Source organism: Meleagris gallopavo, chromosome 2, assembly GCF_000146605.3.
Source record: "Meleagris gallopavo isolate NT-WF06-2002-E0010 breed Aviagen turkey brand Nicholas breeding stock chromosome 2, Turkey_5.1, whole genome shotgun sequence".
Taxonomy (NCBI): domain Eukaryota; kingdom Metazoa; phylum Chordata; class Aves; order Galliformes; family Phasianidae; genus Meleagris; species Meleagris gallopavo.
Genome location: NC_015012.2, coordinates 85,450,959 through 85,470,927, shown reverse-complemented (window position 1 = coordinate 85,470,927; position 19,969 = coordinate 85,450,959). Strand labels below are relative to the sequence as shown.

The 19,969-nt window shown below is 33.0% G+C and overlaps 1 long non-coding RNA gene across 1 annotated transcript; it reads right to left on the bottom strand.

Moving 5' to 3' along the window:
• Window positions 1–3,454: 3,454 nt before the first annotated feature.
• On the bottom strand, window positions 3,455–14,190 carry LOC104909940. The gene is made up of 3 exons (XR_792696.2): window positions 14,109–14,190; window positions 6,942–7,066; window positions 3,455–3,572 (listed from the first exon to the last, which is right to left on the bottom strand). It is a non-coding gene; the product is annotated as an uncharacterized LOC104909940 (long non-coding RNA).
• Window positions 14,191–19,969: the final 5,779 nt, after the last annotated feature.

Genomic DNA, 19,969 nt, shown 5'->3' with positions numbered 1-19,969 from the left:
AGTAAATGTGAGCTGCACCAGGTCTATACAAATAATTTCTACAGAATCTATGATAAATCTGAGGGATAGTATTATTTGATGAGACTGCAGTAAAGAATATTTAAGTAGTACTATTTATAAAATATGAAGAAATTCTGAAATTATGACGTTTTTTATTTTGGAGAAAAAAAAAATCAGGATTACCATGTTCCATCCTAATGAAGATTATATTCGTGTTTTATTGCAAGAAAGGCCACTGATCTATATTGCAAGAGTTGTAAAGTATTTGAGATTCTGAGCCTTAGCTTCCTAACAATTCTGGGAATCTTAGCTGTCTTTAACTGAAACTTAAGATGCATCTAAAATAATTTTCTAAATGGAAAACTAAATGTAAAGGTATTATTTTTGACAAGAAAAGGCTGTGCAGAACATACATATGCATACACTGTACCAATTTCATTTCATTTATATTCATGCTAAATTAATACAATGTATTATAATCCTCCATAAAATCCTACTAATGTAAAAAAAAAAAATCAAACTGCTATAAGCTCAAATGTGTTAGTAGCACAGGATGAGCAGTGATATAACTAAGTCAGACAAATGTCATCCTTTCATCAATGCACTTTCTAGAAAAATCTAGTTAATAATTTAAAAGGAATTGCAGTTAGATTATATCAAGCCAACTTAATTCTATCTGTCAGTCCTCTTCAAAATAATCCTTTCCTATGTCTGTGGTGTAAGTCTACCATACAAATATAAGGCAGAAACACTAAAAAAAAAAAGAAATAGTAATAACTTCTTGAGGAAATAGTAATAACTCTTTGAAAAACATCCTAGAAATAAGAAATAATATCATTATGACACGTTTTCTACTGGTATGACTTGCAGTGGCACCAACAACTGTGCATATTTAAGTATGACAAAAAAGAAGTTTTAATACGTTTTAAAAGACAAAAAAGAGCATAAAAAAAATTTGTGCTTTCATTACGTATCCCCACTCAGAAAAATACTATATTAAACTATGAATCCTTGCTGAAAAAGACCACAGAACTTTAACATCTTATAGACACTACAGCTGAAAATCAGAGCCATTACATCTAGAAATATTATCACCGAATACAGAAAGCAGCAGGAGATCCAAGACAGTAAGTGTTACAGAAACAAAACAATAAACAAAATGCACAGCCTGGAGAACGAACTGAAACAATAAGAAACAGAATTATGCTTACAACATACTGAAAACACTATACTAATAGCAAGAGAAATATTATGGTAACAGATCAGTAAGACCTCAGAAGAAAATTCCAAAGAAACTGTTTCTAAAAGTTGATAAATTGCATAATCATAGAATAATTAAAACAATGTAGAGTTACTAATAATCCGTATAACTTACAGCATGTACTTTTCAAAGAGTGAGAAGAATACCACAAAGTCGTATTTGCAAATATTACAGCTCTAATAAATGGCTTAGTAAGATGCTAAGAGCAGTTGCTACAGCGAGACCCAAAGGAAACAAAGTGTAAGGAAGGAAAAAAAATCAAGTCTTCAAAATAAGCAGAGCATTAACAGAAATGCTTTTGAACAGGAAAAGAATGAAACAACTTAAAATTTTGTTAGAAAAATATCTAGCTAATAATGATTTTCACATGGTTGGTTAAAAACCTGTAATCATACTACTGTCCTCACAGGAAGTAGAAAATCAGTTTTAATTTTCAGTTAACAATAACCAGCAACAAAATGTGACATTTGTAAAATGTAATGAATTAATTTTAAAATATGTATTAAAATATGTCAGTATATTATGTTTTACTCTTTTGTGGAAGTACACTTCAAATAAGTTACATTCTTTGCACTACATTAAATGTAACGCTAAAAGGAAATACTATCTTATCTTGTAAAATGCGATATATAAACTAACTAGAGAAAAAGATAAATTCATTCCTAGAGTAAGCCAAAAGTAATTTTAAATACACAATAAAATGTTACAATCTGCCTACACTCTTGGAAAACAGAGTGAAAAGTGAAGTATGGATACTAAGCAGAATCGTATTTTCAAGTCTAAAGGGCAAAATAGTTGGCTCCTCAGTTTAAGTTCAAAATCAAGTCTTCAGTACATAGTTCACTTTTCAAGAAGTCTGTCATTTGTAACTCCCACAAAAGTCAGGGATTAAAATCTGCCCAACTTCTCTCAGAAGAAAAATAAATTTCATTTGAGTCAAATTAACTATGAAGTAAAAGCACTTTCCTTCCTATCTTTTATCCTAAGAGACATATGCTAACTTTGTATTTAATTATTTGGGGATAGAAATCTCAGTACCGGATTTGATCCATATTGATAAAGGTGATGTAGAGGCCATGTGAAAAAAAAAATTAAGAATGCTGTATGTCTTCAACATGTCTGATTCAAAGATTTCACATTCCCATTCATGATTCTAAAGCCAATAAATGCAAGAGCTGCATAGAGTGAAGAAAAATTTTTTCCTGTTTCACTGCTACACAAACCAAGACTAATAACAGACACTTCATTCCCTATTACCCATCATATCTGATAAACAGTTTGATAATAAAAGTCCTGAAGCTTCACATATTGTTTCCCACTGTTGTAAAAATCAACTTCTCCATTAGCTTTTTCCTAGCTTCTACAAAACTAGATTAAATTGTATGGACTTCTTTCTCAGTGAAAGCATCAAACCTTTTATTAATTCCTCTTCATTTCAAATGTAACATAAGAATTATCACTCGTGTGCTCTTCCTACACCATATCGATGAACTACCAACCTGTCCACAGAATACTACTGTAGAGTATCTTTTCAAGTCTATCAAATAGAGCAACAAATTTATCCACACCAATCTTACTGACTCTATTCTACTAAAACCATAAATCCATTGAGATATATTTTACAGAATGAGTAGAACATGCAAAATAACAAATCTTAGCCTACTATGCACCTACTACACAAGTCTGAGCCTCCACAGTTTATATAACATACAGTTCAATAAATACTGCTACCCTGTACCAATTTTTTGCCTGTTTTTCATAATACATAGCTTGGTACATTCTAATGTAATAATAATATTAAATTAAAATATTGCTACTATTTTATGCATAATTATTTATATCCTATACTCAGAACTTATTCTTGGGAAACAGTGGCTTGAAAAAAGAAATTAGGCATGTTAGTAAAATGGTTAACACTAGACAATGTAATAAGATACATGCTACTCTTTATGATTAGATTGAATGACATATAAGTATCAAGAAACAACTTGAAAAATCTTCAGTTGATTCATTTAGAAATATGTGATTTTGAATATGATCTTATGAATTTCACTTAAAAATATATAATTTGGAAACTGTAACTGTGACTTATTATTCCAAGTGGACATTTTCACAGATATTAATGAATTATTATTATTATTATTTTTTCAAAATTCTAGAGTTTAAATTAAGACAGAGAAAAAGCATACCTTTTCTGGATCTATTGTTGTAATGACCCACACACAGTGTGCATTGTCTTCATATTGAACTGGATAATTTGGTGATGTAATAATTCCACTTGGTCCACGTAAATTAGAACCACATGTTCTAGCTAAAATAACAAACAGCAAATAAGATTATTTTTGACAAACTGCTTTATTTAAACTAAATTTCATAAAACTGTCATATCATTAATTAAAACTTGCTGCAAAAGAATTACTAAATTGAAGCATAATATCTGAAGATGTTCAGTCCTGCCAAAGAATAAATAAATAAATAAATAAATAAATAGAGGAATTCACATTTCTTTATTCCCAGTTTAGGTAAATGAACTTCAATTAACATAAATATTCTGTTTAGAATGAATCAAACAGCGAGTATTGAACCTCTCTCAGGAGAGGAGGTTGGAGGGAGTCTTTTGCGTAGATTGTATTTATGTGAAAGTGCCACATACTTTCCTTAGTGAGTTCTCTGCAGTTGTGGAAAGCCTAGACAGTGTGCAGATCTATATAACAATATATCCTTACCCCAACTTGAAAATCTGTGGTGTCTTAGCTCTTTACAGTAGAGCAAACAAAATTAGGAAGAAATAGAAAATAGTTTTGGGCAGTAGCCTTTTTATAAAGCATGGTATAAACCGACATATTTCCTCAGAGTCATATTCATCAAAATAATTCTGAAAATAAACTTTATGAATTAAGTTACTTTCCAAACAGCATTAAGGACAGATTTTCTAAAATATTTTTAAAGAATTTAGAAAATCAAATATCACAAGTTAAATTTAAAAAAAAAAAAAACAAACACAGAAAACTTACATTAGCATTGAAATCAGTCAGAGATACAAAACCCAGAGCACTTCAAAATTAAACTATCTTCTTTTTGGCACTACAGGACTTTGGTAACAGGCTAGAACATGAAATTTCTAATACTTTGTTAGGTACTGTATATTTTCAAATACCTGAATTCCAGAACTTACCTGTATTAACATTTGAGGTAATTTAGACTACATTCCTTAAAAAATGGTAATTCTTTTTCCTCAGTACTGGATAAATGTATCTATCCTAGCATTTCAGAAAATTCTACTTTTCATCTTTCTCTGTGCCTGCCTCCACTACGAAAAAGTGTATTTCCTTACCTCACTACTGGGAGAAATTATGAGCCGGATCTAATACAATATTGGAAGTGTAACTTGTATAAATACGAAATAACAAAAATAAAGGAAACTCTACCAATTCTATTAAAGCATCATTGAGTATTACTAACCAGTTTGTTGTGCTTTGTGCAACAAACAAAAACAGCAAAAAGCTAATTGCATTTAAGTATTTGTAGCAATTGGACAGATCAATACAATGGGAAAGGCGTTACAACAAAGGTGTGATGACAGAAGGACCAACACAATAGAAAGGTGCTACAAAGAAAAATATTATTCGTATCAGAAGTTTCTAGGTTCACAGAGGAAAGCTGCACTGAGGAAGGATTTCTTTCTGGAGATCATTCCCCAGTGCCAGTCAGCCCTTAAACAAGAAAGAGTATGAAAAAAATAGTTTACAGACAGATGAAATAGATCTTGTTATGAGATAAATCATATCAAACATTTGCAGAGATTATTGTATCTTCTCTAGCAGAATCATAAGGTAATCCCCATCTGAAGACTGACCAAGGAATGATGAGCCCTATCAGAAGTTCTATATGGTGGAAGCTTTGCTGTTGTTGTTGCTAGTGTGTTTATTTGTTTGCTTGCTTGTCTACAATTACATGAGTTTAATGTGACTGATATTATAGTTTTTTCATTCTTGAACAAGAAGTTCAGGGCAACTCTACTCCTTCTGCAGTCTCTCTGTCATTTGCTGTCCTGATAACTATCTATATGGGGCTGCTGAATCACAGCCTGAACCTCTGATTGATCACCTGAGGTGAGCAATGAGTCAGCCACCGGAGCACAGGTGAAGGCAAATCACCTGTACTGCAGGAAGGGGTGGAGCCTGGCTCCACCTCTCCTAGACCCATTTAAGAACTGACTGCCAGTGGGGAAGGATCTCTCTGGAGATCTGCTCCATTGGAGTTTGTCTTGTGAGCCCAGGATATGGTGAGTGACTTTCTCTCATTACTCCAATATAAATTATATTAGCCAAGCTCCTGGATATGTATATATACCATCTGTATATCCATTGATTATGCACCATCATTCAGCATAAGATTTTGTGAAGTACAAGAAATACTACTTCATGGCAGCAAATAAAATATATCAAACATTTTGTATTTGTTTGTTTGTTTTGTTTTTTTTTTTTATTAGTGGTGCCAGTTATCTCTAAATGTTCTGATGTTGAGAACATAAAATAAGCAAATTATCAGGGTTAGGACTTTCCTTAACATGTACACTCCAATTGTGTGATCCAAGTTAATATTTCTACTAAGAAACAGTAAAAGTTACATACAAACAAAAATAATTGTTATTATTCCTAATTACCTCTTTTCTGGATTATTTTGACAGCATTTGCATCCTTTTTTCCTGTTTTATTACAGACAATATTTTAAAATAGGAAAAAAACGCACAACTAGAAAAACAAATAGAAAGCCTCCCTACTAACAAAATAGTGAGGGTGTGGAGAACTTGGAAGTCAGAAAAAAAACAGAAAAAAGAATTTACACATAAGGTTGTCAACGGTTTACGAGCTGGATCAGCCCAGTTCCATGACTAGTGGGGTGGAGGGATTTTGCTAAATCTGCGCCTCTGGAAAAGGGAAACAGGGGACCCCAAAATAATTAAAAACGGCGTCAACGATCTGAGGAGAAACAAATTAATTTACTAATTGCAAAATACCACACTACAATACAATATAATTAGAATTGAAGCTAATAAATCAAATACAATGAGAGAGAGAGAATGTCCGAAAGGTAGATAGGCTTCACTGTAACACTGAGGTGAGAAGCTCAGTCCAGTTGAGCAGCAGGGAGAAGAAGAAGAGCACATCAGGTGACCTTGCCAGGAGCTATATCTTCTCTCTGACTGCAAAGCCCCCTAGGGAATGTAGTTCTTCTTCTCTTCCAGACAGGTACCCAGAACTTGAGCATTAACACTTTAAGTCCCAGTGCACTACATGATGTTATGATGTGGAATACCGAAACCAAAATCATAAAACCATGACAAAGGCAAACTTCTTTAGTATCTGGGACCGAAAGGAAACCAATGACTATGAAGTTCTCATATTCAGGACTTCAATTAGAAAACTGTAACCTAAACCTAGCTGATTAAACTGAACTAGTTCTACTTAGAATGTTTATATGACAAAGAAGATAAAGGACATTTAATTTGGTATATATATGATTTATATATGTGTGTGTGTAATTATATATATATATATATATACATACACACATACAATTTGTGCTTTCTTTCAAACATCATTCCATTGCATTTCTAAACAGAAATGAAGAATTACCCTTCCAAACTTCAGCAAAAATTCCCAAGAATAATTCCTACCTCGGCAAATTGGTCTGTGGTCACTCCAGGCAGCCAGTGTATCTGTCACTCTCTGACAAGTGATGCTCTTAGAACCTTGCAGCACATAGTTATCTTCACAGGAAAACTGCACACTTGCACCCACCCTAAGAAAAAATGGGAGGAAAAATGAAATAATTACAATATATTTTAAATAACAAACACACACAAAAGAAATATATCGCAGTTTTTCCAGGTCCAAACAAAGAAATTAGGATGGGAAATTTTACTTCATCATTACTACCTACATAAAAAGCTATCCTAAATTATTTAGAACAAGTATACCATGTTCACTTTGTCCACTGTTTTAGGAAATAATATCAGGAATATAATGCAATTGTGATATTAATTTGCATGCTTTTATTAATGATTTCAAAGTAAGCATCAAAAATATGTAATCAGTGTACATTCAGATAAGATTTATTCCATAAATAATTTCAGCTTCACATTTTCTGACATCCTAAGCAGTTAAATAGAAGCATTTGTCAACATGTACTACAAATAAATATTTATTTCATTCAATTCCTTATTTTGCTGAAATGTCCTACTAAAAACTGTGCAAAAAGCTAACTTGGATTGTAGTACTGCTGCTACACTAGCAACTTTTAAATATTGTAACTTTTTTTCTACGGATTTTTTTTTTTTAAGAATGCTGACCAATATTTATGAGTGTTTATAAACTAGATCTAATTGCTTTGTGTCAGAGAGCTTTCCAAAAGAGAACTGAACTTTTTGCTTCCATAAATTTCTTTCTGCCTCAAAGCATTTCAATTATTTGTGACATTCTTTGTTCCCAACCATAAACAACCAATTCTGCTAACAGCTTTCTTGCTCTTGAAAATTCTTATTTGTTTATTTCATGTTGTGAATCAAGGTGTCTTGATAAAACAGATTTCTCACTGTGAGAGAGTCACTGAGTCCTATACACCAGGGGATTGCAGGACAGCAATCAGAAAGCTCAGCAGCTAAAATTGTATTCTGGAGAAAAATTAATATAATCTCATTCACTAGCATTCAGCCTGTTTCCACCCTTCAAGTATTCTGTTTTCTAGAAGACACCCCAAAGATAAATTTGATGGCTTATTATGAGGTGCTGCTATACTTCCTTCACATGACTTTAACTGGATCTTTCTTTTTATTTATATTTTAAAATTTGAATGAGATGCTACAAATCTAGGAAAACTTTAAAAAACAATTTTGCTAATATTTGGTTCTTGAGCTATTAGGTGTGGAAAAAATTCAAGGGTGGGGAGCATATTGACTTCTTCCTTCAGTAGTTAATATGAAATGCACTAAATCCTTTGACTAGAAAAACTTTCTAAAAGTTATTTTTACATTTGCCATAGTCTGCTTTCCTTCAGAACATTCTTAAAGAATCTTAGAATCTTAGAAATCTTTAGAATATCTTTAGAAAAAAAAGATATTTCAAATACATACCTTAAATTAACAAGCATAAGGATAAACATTCATTAATAAGAAATAAAGAGAAACATAAAATTTTACTAGTTTCATATATACACTTATGATGACTCTATTTGTTTTACTATTCATAGAGCATGCATATATTTTCTCTGAGGTCTGGAAATATGAAAATGTAATATTTTTATACAGCGGATATCATCTTTTGAAATGTTTGAGCACAAGCTAAATGACATAAAATAAAACATAATGACTGAAACGTACTAAAAATAACCAAAAAATCTAGCCAAATCATCAGTTTGAAGAGCATGGTAGAAACATGAGGAATTCAAAAGCTTTTCAGTGTTAGAGTCAAGGTGGAGAGAATCTTGAATGCCAGCTATAGGCATTAACAAGTACAATCTTTTGAATGTCATTAAAAAAAATCTAATTAAAATTTAGGCTATAGAAGACCAGTCATGGGTTTTACTAAAATGACAGATAGTTCTGCACAGGATCCTTGCATGAAGACACTAACTGTTAAACCTGCTTTAATATCAGCTCAGAAACAACCTATTTGAAGCATCTATTGTGAGAAATCAGATTTATGCTTATAATGATTTTTCTGAAAACAGATACTTCGGAAGAAAATGGTGTATGATAAAATAACCAAATTTAGTTTTGAAAAAATATTCTGAAAATTCTAAATACTGCGGAATGGAGATTGAGACAGTCAGATTATAAACCATGTAAAGAATGAAAGACACTGTAAACTTCCATCTCTATGCAAAATGCATTTAAAACAATTTCATGAAGGCACGAGATTAAGATTTTTATTCTACCTTTTATCTTATCTTGATACTTCAGGGCCTGAATAATAAAATATATATATTATTAAAAACTTCTTATATAACATATAAAATGCAGATAGAGGCACATAATTTTAGATGTTTAAAAGAATGGTTGATAAAGAGGAATGTTAAGCAAACTGAGTCCCTAGAGTACCTTCTGTTTCCAGAAAATCAGATGTATCTAATAAGCATCTCAGAATGTGTTGATACAGTCTACAATATGAGTTCTTATACCCTAAGTAAGCCCTGAATTGCTGAGCCTCTCACTGATTATGTTTGATGGTTTCCCTTAAAAAAAAAATAGAGGGACCTTTTAAAGCACTATTTCAATACATTTGTTCTGCAATTTCAATGAAAATTATTAATTCACGTAATTTCAAATTGTTAAAAATGAATGTTTGTAAATTTTGTTCTCATTCTTACCTCCGTAGTCACTGAGATAATCTGCAGATACTGCAAATGTTTTATTTTGCTTTATTCTCTATGTACACAAGAAAACATTTTGCTCATTTTTTTCTTCTACTTTGAATTTCAACTGTATCAAAGCAAAATTTGTGGATTATTAAAAAAGGTTAAGATTTTACTTAAAGAATCCATTACAAGAAAGACACTGAGTCCACAGAGCACAGCCAGAGAAGGGTAACAAACATGGTTAGGGGTCAGGAGCACAAGTGTCATGGAGAATGATTGAGCATATTGGGATTGTTTAGTCTAGAAAAGAAAAGGCTCAGGGAAGACCTTATTGCTCTTTACTACTACCCAAAAGGAGGCTTTGGCAAGATCGGGGTCAGCCTCTTCCCTCAGGTAACTAGAGATAGGAAGAGAGGGAATGGCCTTAAGTTGCACCAGGAGAAGTTCAGGTTGGATATTAGGAAGAATTTCTTCTCTGAAAGAGTGGTTAGGTATTGGAGCAGGTTGCGTAGGGAACTGGTGGAGTTACCATCACTGGAGGAATTTAAGGAAGAAGTACAGGTAGTGCATAGACACATGGTTTAGTTGGCAGTATTGGTGGTAGGTGGACAGTTGAACTACATGATGTTAGAGTTCTTTTCCAACCTTAATTATTCTACGCTTGCAACAGTGACTAAGATGAAGGCTCAAACTTCCAGTCAGGCCAGAGAAGAAGATAACCTTTTTCTTGCAACACAGTAATACCAGGTGCTAGACCGAGGAGCACACTGCCAGTCTTAGCTGGGCTTTCCTACCACACCCATTGTATAATCTGGTTTTGGCTCCTTCCGACTTCCATCTGTTTGGACCAGTGAAATATGGACTGTATGGGCAACATTTTCCTAGCAATGACAACAACATAAGCAGCTGTGAAACAGTGGGTAACTGTCGCTGCTGCAGATTTTTACAAGCACAGCACAAAGGCTCTTGTTCATTACTGGTGAAAATTAGTGTTTTGTAGGTTAGAATTTGCTTTATCAAATAGTGTTTTCAGATCTTCCACAAAAATAAAATGGGATTTTATAGTTTTTAAAATTGCAGTTATTATGTCCTCATTCATCTTGCTAAATCCTCAGGAACTTTTTTCCTCAAAATGAATCCAAATATCCACTGGATTATTTGAAATCATTAAAACTCACTTCCTTTACATCCTGAACTGAACTCAGTAAAAGCGTGGCAGGAAGAGGATTTCAATGAGTTTTTTCTGCCTCGTTATTTTAGAATGAATGCCGTTATTGTTGTGAAAAGAATGAAACCCTTTTCAAAAAATTTGTAATCACTGAATCAGTTGAGTATCAGGCTGATTTAGAAAGAAACCCTCTGCCTTTCCATCAGCCCTACTGACAACATGTCCTTCAGTAGACTGGCAAATATTTTGAGTAACATGCATTTTCATATGTTCTAGTTTTGACTTATATCTACAGCTTCGATTCTCCTGACAAGAACGATATCTCCTTTTGGTGTCTATACTTGCCTCTTAAAAAAAAGAAGAAAAAAATCATCACTTTTTACACTCCACAGTGTTTTGTTTCCCTGCATTGGAGATATGCATGCAACATTATTATTTTTCCTTAAATCTGGAAGAGATAAATTTTTCATTTCTGAGAAAGAAAAACTAAATTCCATCAAAATGATCTATTTAGACACCAATATATGTAGACAAATAGACTTTAAAATAGATGATGTCTTTTAAATTGCTGTTAAAAAAAAATTAGTTTATCATACATGAAAAACATTTGCTGTTGCATAATTAGTAATAATAAGTAACAAGTAAGGTATAGAAGCAAAACAAAATTTATTGTTTCAGATAACATTCAGAATTGGAGGCCTAAAAAACATGGAAAAATAGCAAATTATCAAATTACATTAACTTTTTATTCACCATATCTTATATTTGTGGAATGATATTATTACCTTTGTGTTAATTTTGCATACTTTATGTACTCAATTGTCCTCATAAAGAATGAGATACATTGATTGAAATGAAAGTATTATCAGAGGCTGAATGGAGAAAAGAAAGAAGGGGAATAGCCTTGCTCTCTCAGCTCAGTAAGCAATGCCTTTAAGTAGATTCCAGCCACTTAAGATCTGTTAACTCACATTCATTCATCAGAAGTTGATGTCAAAACACAGTTATGTATGTTTGTTGGGGTTCTTTGACATTAAATGGCCTCAGACATCTTAAAATATACTTTGTGCTTTAAGTTTCTTTGGGGCTTTCCCTTTTTAATATTAGGTTTAATGTTTAATGAATATTAAGTGTTGAGCTCTTCTATGAAGTTTGGATGTTTGCATGTGTTTCACCAAATAAATTTACATCCCTTTCTCTTCCAAATTACAGGCTACAGCCTAGAGAAGAAAAGAAGTTGTCTTTTGTCTTTCCTATCATCTTCCAGCTTATCAGCGCTGTTAGACCTGACAGACTGCATGTGCAGTTGTTGCTTAATGATTGTATGACACAGGCTTGGACCATAACTAGATGAGATTCTCCTCAGTCCAAACTGTGTCATAATCACATACAATCTGCACAAGATTCAGAGGTATTCATGGAATGAATCAGATTGAAAGAGGCCTCTGGTGAGCATCCAGTCTAAAGACATACACTCCAGCCAAGTTTAGTTAGGACAGTATGCTCAGGGCCTTGTTCACCTCAGCTCTGAATGACTCCCTGGATGGAAATTCTACAAATTGTCTGGGTAATTTCCTTCAGTGTTTGACCACCATAATAGTAAATATATGTACATATTATATATATATATATAAAAATTAAAAGTTCCTTTATCTAGAAGTCCCAACTTGTGTCTATCGCCTCTGCTCCTGTCACTGTGTGCCGCTGAGAAGAATCAGCTTTCTCTTCCTTATGCCCTCATGAAAAGTAGCTTGAAGACAGCAATGAGTTTTTTCAGATTCTGTGAGAATGAGCAAAACCAGCTCTGTGAGCCACCTGTTGTATCATGTGCTCAGGTTTCCTCACCCTCCTGACCTGCTATAGTTAGTTTGTGTCTATAGTTAATGGAGTGGGAATTAACCTCCAGTGCAAATTAATTTTGCATTAAACATTTAGACTGGGAGGTTACATCTTTATCTTTGCTTTTTTTCTCTTCACTTGTAACAGTGAACCTATATGCTGATTTCTATTCTTTCAACTAAGTACTTATTTAGAGGATTTCAGAACAGTTGTAAAATTGTAAATTGAATTGTAATTGAAAACGTACACTTCACGTATTGAGGAGAGCACTGAAACAAAGAAGACAAAGTTATATATACCTAGTACAGATACTAAAGCAAAATATGCTCCAAAATAACTGTATATATGCAAGTTTTGCTCAGCTGAATATGCACAAACATCACAACACATCTTAGAGAGGGTTGTATTTTACTATCTCATTTTTACCTAGTCATCTACCAACTGATGTTTCCCTCATCAATGCACCAAGTATTAGTTAATATGAAGGTAAAACTTACATATGTTTTAGTAAAACAGCGGACATTTGGAGAGGAAATGAATACTATATCTTTTAGTATACAATTTCCTTTGCAGCAACGGTATATTGCAATCTGAATCATAATATACAGAACAGTTATAAAGTAAATATTTTTCTGGACAGCTTATTTTTTGAAAAGCTTATTTCAGTTCATTATTTGTTAAAAATCATTTAGCCAGGGTCAAGTTGGTAGTGCAATTATGACTGCATATAACTGATTCTCTCAGTATTCTAGTTGTTCATGACCCCTCAATTTCATTTGAGGGTTAACAGAGAAAAATGTAGGAAAGGATAGTCAAAAATACATTTTAAAATTATTCTTCACCTTTCCATTACGCTATTTCTTTGAAGAGCAGTATGTCTGATTGACTTCGTTTTCTGCAGTTACAAAGACCTTTGCAAAATTCTTTCTAATTCCTATAAAGTTTTCCTTTCCATTCCTTCTGAGTGATTTATAAATCTGTGCAAGAGCCTGAGGTTCAATTGCCTTGCTTGTAGGTTAAAGTCTTTTCGTCTTCCCCCTCCCCAAGAGAAAATGAAAGAGAAACCCTCCTCTTCCCCTACAATAGTACACTTGACTTCAACTTTGTTTTTAGATAAATGTTACAGCAAAAAAGACAAACAAAAAAGTATCGGACACAACATTTGCCATGTTTCTCAAGACTTCCAACATCTTTAATTAGTGAGAAAACAAACAATTCTCTCACCACACTCTGCTATGCTGCGAAGAGAGTTCTGTCTTTTCGTATATAGAAAAGAATATCAGGATCCAAAATTTATTATTTTAAAACAAACAACAGGGAAGAAAAAAAAAGTAAAAACAATCAAGACCTGCAATGGACTGGAATTATTCTGACAAAGACTCAATACATTAAAAAATTGGGAAACTATGCATATCTCTGGTTGAATATTCTGTAGCTATGAATATCTTCCTCTAGGTGACATATAAAACTAAATGTGCCTACCTGAAGTCAGAGCCCACTCTTTTCCCATTTTCAGGAATTCCAGGATCAGGACATGTATCAGATGCAACTGCATCCCCACCCTGCGTCACTGAAAAGTGAAGAAAAAAAATTATTCATGTAGATTAAAAGATGACTCTTCACTTTCCCATATTTTAACTTCTACAGCCACATGCATATCCCTATTTTCTTCCCTGAAACAATATCAATTCTGACTGAAAGAAGCCCCATAAGATTGATTTATTCGGTGTACTGTTTATTTTATTTTTATTTCATTATGATTTTTTTTTGGGAGGGAAACAAACAAACAAAAAAAAACCACAAACATGCTTTATTTCTGAGGAATAATAAATGATTGATTTTCTGTAGTCAGTCATCTTTTTATGGATACCCTAACATCTATGGCATTTCTCAGAGAGCAAAAACAGCATTTGTGGAGTCATTTTCTGAAATATTTGCAACATACCACTGCGTGATTGCAGTCCAAAAAAACTAAGCAAAATTAGAAATACACAAAAGCTAAAGTCCAAACTGTAGCAAACAAATATTTTGAAGATGATATAATGTAATGTAACACAACACTGAATATATAGAAAACCTGAATACACTTATGTTTTCATATGTGTTCATACACACATATATATGCATTTATGTGTTTATACATTGCTACACACTCTAATCTTTCTGTTTCCCCCACAGAAGAAAAGTACTAATAGAAATCTGAGGACTACATTTCCATCTTAAAAGATTTTTTGAGAAAGTTTAAGGACAGGGCAAAATGTTCTTCCTAAATAAAATTAAAAAACAAACAACAGTTGGAATATTTTAGTTTCATAAAACAAACTGTACAAACTTGAATGGATTACAGATGAAAGGCAAATGAGAGATAAGACGTAAAATGTGTCTGGTTCTCTTACACAGTGACATTGCTTCAAATTGAATACAATGGCAGAAAGAATAGTCACAAACATGATATCTACTATTAAATGGTAATAAAATCTTCAGCAGCATCAGGGACCATTAACTTATATGAAATCCAAAGTTTCCCAAGAGATTAAAACAAACAAAAAAAAGATGTATTGCAGTACTACAGAAATATAACTACAACCAAAGCTGTTATAAATACCAAAATGTTTGACTTGACCTTCTATTTAAAGAAAATGCAACAGTTAATGTTTTAACGTTTATTTATGTTTTTTTTTGTTTGTTTGTTTTTGGGTTTTTTTTGGCACATAAAATGTTTTAAAAGCTGAGAAAAGGAATCATCTATTTGTCCACATTTTTTAACAACAGTAATTGTATATAGTCCCAGAAATCTTCCTTTATGCTAGGTGATGAAATATTATGATAATCAGAAAATAAATTTTCAGACAAAATTAGAAACTTATTTTACATGAAAAAAAATGTTTCCTGATAAATAAATAACTTTAAAAATGCATGAAAAAAAATACAGTTCAGCTGAAAACAAAACGAAACAAAACCTCTTTAAATTTGCCATCTTAAAAGCACCCAAACGGAGAGCCTAATCTTGGTAATTTCCATAATATAAGTTGGATTAATAGATTTTTTGTGTGTACATTAATAGGGTTGTCAAAACAAATTTCTACTAGCTAGAAATTTGTAAACATGCATTTTAATCTGAGAACTTAATTTTGTAGTTTCTCAAGAAGTGTCAGCATTGAAATGCTGTTACAGTCAAAAAACAATCTTGCTAAATAAGCAGCCTACTTGAACACTTATGTACTTTAAAATAAATAAACTTCACACTAGCAATTCTTCACTTTTTCAGGAAAACAAACAAACAGCAACAAAAAAAAAAAACATGGTAAGTATTTACAACTTCTTGGCACAGAAATGTAGTTGTAGTGAAATTGCAGTTCAACTTTGAGTACGAAATCGCCAAAAAATGAAAATAAGCCATTTGATAGTTATTGAACATATAAACATCACTAAACTTAAGCCTTATAATAACAGCTGTAATACAAGGTGGAGAACACTGCATTTTCTATAATATTTTAAATACAAAAGCATTGTAGTGCAATGCAGATATATATGCAGACTGAATGTTGACTGAATATTGACTGAAACCTTATTCATAGCACAGAGTTTCTGATTCCCCCAGATGGAAATTCATTGTTGCAAAATTTTTCTCTCAGCTACTATTTTCTCCTGTCAATACATTCACACATCACTATCACACTACCATTTGAACAGAGAAATACTTCTTGAAATAGAGCAGGTGTCATATGTCTGGAACTCAGCACATCTTTCAAGATGTCTGCAATCCTCACTGAACATGGCCTAAGTTTTACCTTCTGCTTTCCACAATGAACTGTCAAGTGTTTTTTAACAGATGGTGGTTGCATGACATGCTGTCATAACAAAATAAATCAAATCCCCTGTAAAAACAAGCCTGTTTTTGTCCTTCCATGTGGGGAAAAAAAAATAAATCACAAATTAATGAAATCATTAACTAATTTCAGAGTGTTAACTGGTGTTCAGAAACACCAGGATCTTTACTGCATACATGGGGTTATTTGTTATTATACTTAAAAGTCTTACTGTCAGTATTTTTAATTTTTTAATATATATATATTTATCATTCAAACATAAAACAGACAAAAAGATGCTGAAGCAATCCTAATCCTTTTTCTTCCTGTTTTCTAGTCCTGTCTGATTTCCCCTTTTCACAGCTTCTGATCATTATCCAGAGATGTACACAGATTCTACAGAGATGTAGAATAAAATACCATCTCTCATTTGATCATCTCCATTTCAGAATATATTTCATCATTCAGTCTTTCTCAGAAATCCTCTCTAAAAAAATCTTCAAATTCATTCCATCACATCCCCAATCTTTTGTAGAATCATAGAATCATTAAGGTTGGAAAAGCCCTCCAAGATCATTTAGTCCAACCGTCAACCTATCAGCACCATGCTCACTAAACCACGTCCCTCAGTGCAACATCTACCCTTTTCCTGAAAACCTACAGGCTCCACCATTTGCCTGGACAGCCTGTTTTAATGCCTGACTACTCTTTCAGAGAACACGTTTTTCCTAATATTACAACTTGAGGCCATTCTGTCTAGTCCTATTGCTAGTTATGCTAGAGAAGAGGCTGACCCCCACCTCACCACAACCTCCTTTTGGGTTGTAGTAGAGAGTGATAAGGTCTCCCCTGAGCCTATTCTTCTTCAATCTAAACAATTCCAGTTCCCTCAGTCACTTTCCATAACACTTGTGTTTTATAACACTATGAGATCCCTCACCAGGCTCATTGCTCTTCTCTGAACACACACCAGGGCCTCAGTGTCTTTCTTGTAGGGAGGGGCCCAACACTGAACACAGTACTCGACGTGTGGGCTCACCAGTGCCTAGTACAGAGAATTATCACCTCCCTAGTTCTGCTGACTACACTGTTTCATTTAAAAAAAAATGCTTCTCTCTGCTGTTGTTTGTACTCTCTCAAAAGTATACTGTTGGATTTACACAGGGTTTTATAATGTTTCATATGTTATGTATTTTTCTTCTGATTTCACAGAATCACAGGCTGAGGTTGGAAAGGACCTCTGGATCCACCTGTCCAATGCCAGCTGAAGCAGGGACGCCCAAAGCAGGTACCCAAGACTACATCCAGGTTGCTTTCAAGGATCTCCAAGGAAAGGTCTCTACAACCTCTGGGCAACCTGTGTAAGTACTCTGTCACCCACACAGCCCAGAAGTGTGGCCAGTAAAGATGCATGCTGAGACAAAACCTCTTGTTTTCTAGTTTGTGCCCATTGCCTCTTGTTCTGGCACTCTATACCACAGAAAAGACCATGACTAATCCTTTTTTTTTTCTTTTTTTTTCTTTTTTTCTGTGAAATCATAAGAGTACAATTAATGACACAGAAATTTAGGGCACTGAATAGTTTTTTAACCACACACCAAAGTGTATTTTTCTAACTCTCAATACCAGCCTGTCACAATACAGTCTTTATATACTTTTGGTATAACCTTTCTGTTGTAAAAACTAAGTTCAAGTGTGTATAATACTGTCAAATATGAAAATATGATATTCTTTATATGGATAATTTTTCACACTATTCCGCACAGTTATTCAAGGAATCATCAACAACAATATGGTGCATGTTCCATGAGACTAACGTCAGAAAAAGTATTTGAAGTGACAAATTTTAAATATTACATGTTTTGTCAGTCTTTTTGGTCATTTACACATTCTTCTAAAGATATCAGCAACCCATAGAAATATTCTGGGTTTAAACAAACATAAAACAAACTCAGGTACACACATTCCTTCAACAGTTTTCAATGCTTTTCAAATTAAAACAAAAATTACCAGAATCACCTATAAGACAGCCTTGTCAAATAGTGCCTGGAAGTTAGAGAAAAGACCCCAGAATGCACTGTGGAACGATATAATAAGAAATGGCAGTTTTTCTAGCAGAGACTGACAAGCCGGTAAACTGAACAAGACTTTACAAAGAATGGGTACTTTATCTTTCTATTATGATGCAAATAAAAGCTGACATGTAAATAGCAGCCTCTTGCCAGCCAAAAAATCACCCATAAGTGCAATGACTCTGGGTCATTGAAACAGGATAAGAGCTGCACTAATTGAGATACATCTTTATTATTCATAAGCTCTGCAGGTTTACATTTATTTACATTTTAATTTTTGAAAAGCATTATTCATATTAAAAAAAAATTAAACAATTCTAGATGTGATTCTGGTCATTAAAAAATTATGCTTCAAGAGTGAACACAAAACATTTCAATTATTCTTTATCAAATGCCCTTGAAATTATTTGTGCATAACATTGAAAAATATGGTTGCTGGAAAAGAAAAATGTATATACTTAATATATGTACTTATGTCCTGGCATAACAATACACGAAGAAAAGGTATATATGATTATAATTGTATAAAATGGCTGAATACACTGGATGTTCTATTATTATCTAGACATTTAGAATTAATAGATGAACAGAAAGAAATTAGGATACAAAAATTCATTTTTCAAGTACAGTCACAGAGAGAATTAATTGAATGAAAGTTTCCACAATAAGTTATGCTATGCATGTTTGAAATTTTCAATTATCCCTCTCTTGAGGACAATTTCAAGCTTTCAGTTTTATTACTTATACAGATCAAAATGAATAAATGATTATTTTGATTACTTTTTTTCCAAATAAATTTACTAGGAGACTTCCAATGTGTTGCATTTATAAGCTGCACATAAGCATTAGCTATTTCAATATAGTGTCTTAAATGCAAATATTAGAGCAGCAAGTAAAAGTCGTGAGTAAATTTACTTATAGACAATGTTTTTACCATGCACCAAAATAATCTCCATTTCATTTTATTTATTCTTTTATTAAAAAAAGAGACACAGTCATATAAGGGGAAAGAGTTTTATATGAAAAAATCATAAAAATTCATTTTACTAATTTTGGTCAACATAATTTTGACTACTTCATAAAGTTTTTGTTTTGTCTCTTGAACACTTCAGCAAATGAGGACACAAAATGGATTTAACTCTTTCTTTTCCTGTTATGTCTTTTGCAGGAAAACAACAACAACAACAAACAACAACAACAACATGAAAATTACTAAGTATGTACCCTAATTTATATGGTTATATCATAGAATCATAAAATTATAGAATGGCCTGGGTTGAAAAGGACCACAATGATAACCTAGTTTCAATCCTCCTGCTATGTGCAGGGTCACCAACTACCAGACCAGGCTGCCCACAGCCACATCCAGCCTGGCCTAGAATGTCTACAGCGATGGGACATCCACAACCTCCTTGGGATACCTGTTCCAGTGTGTCACCACCCTCTGTGTGAAAAACTTTCT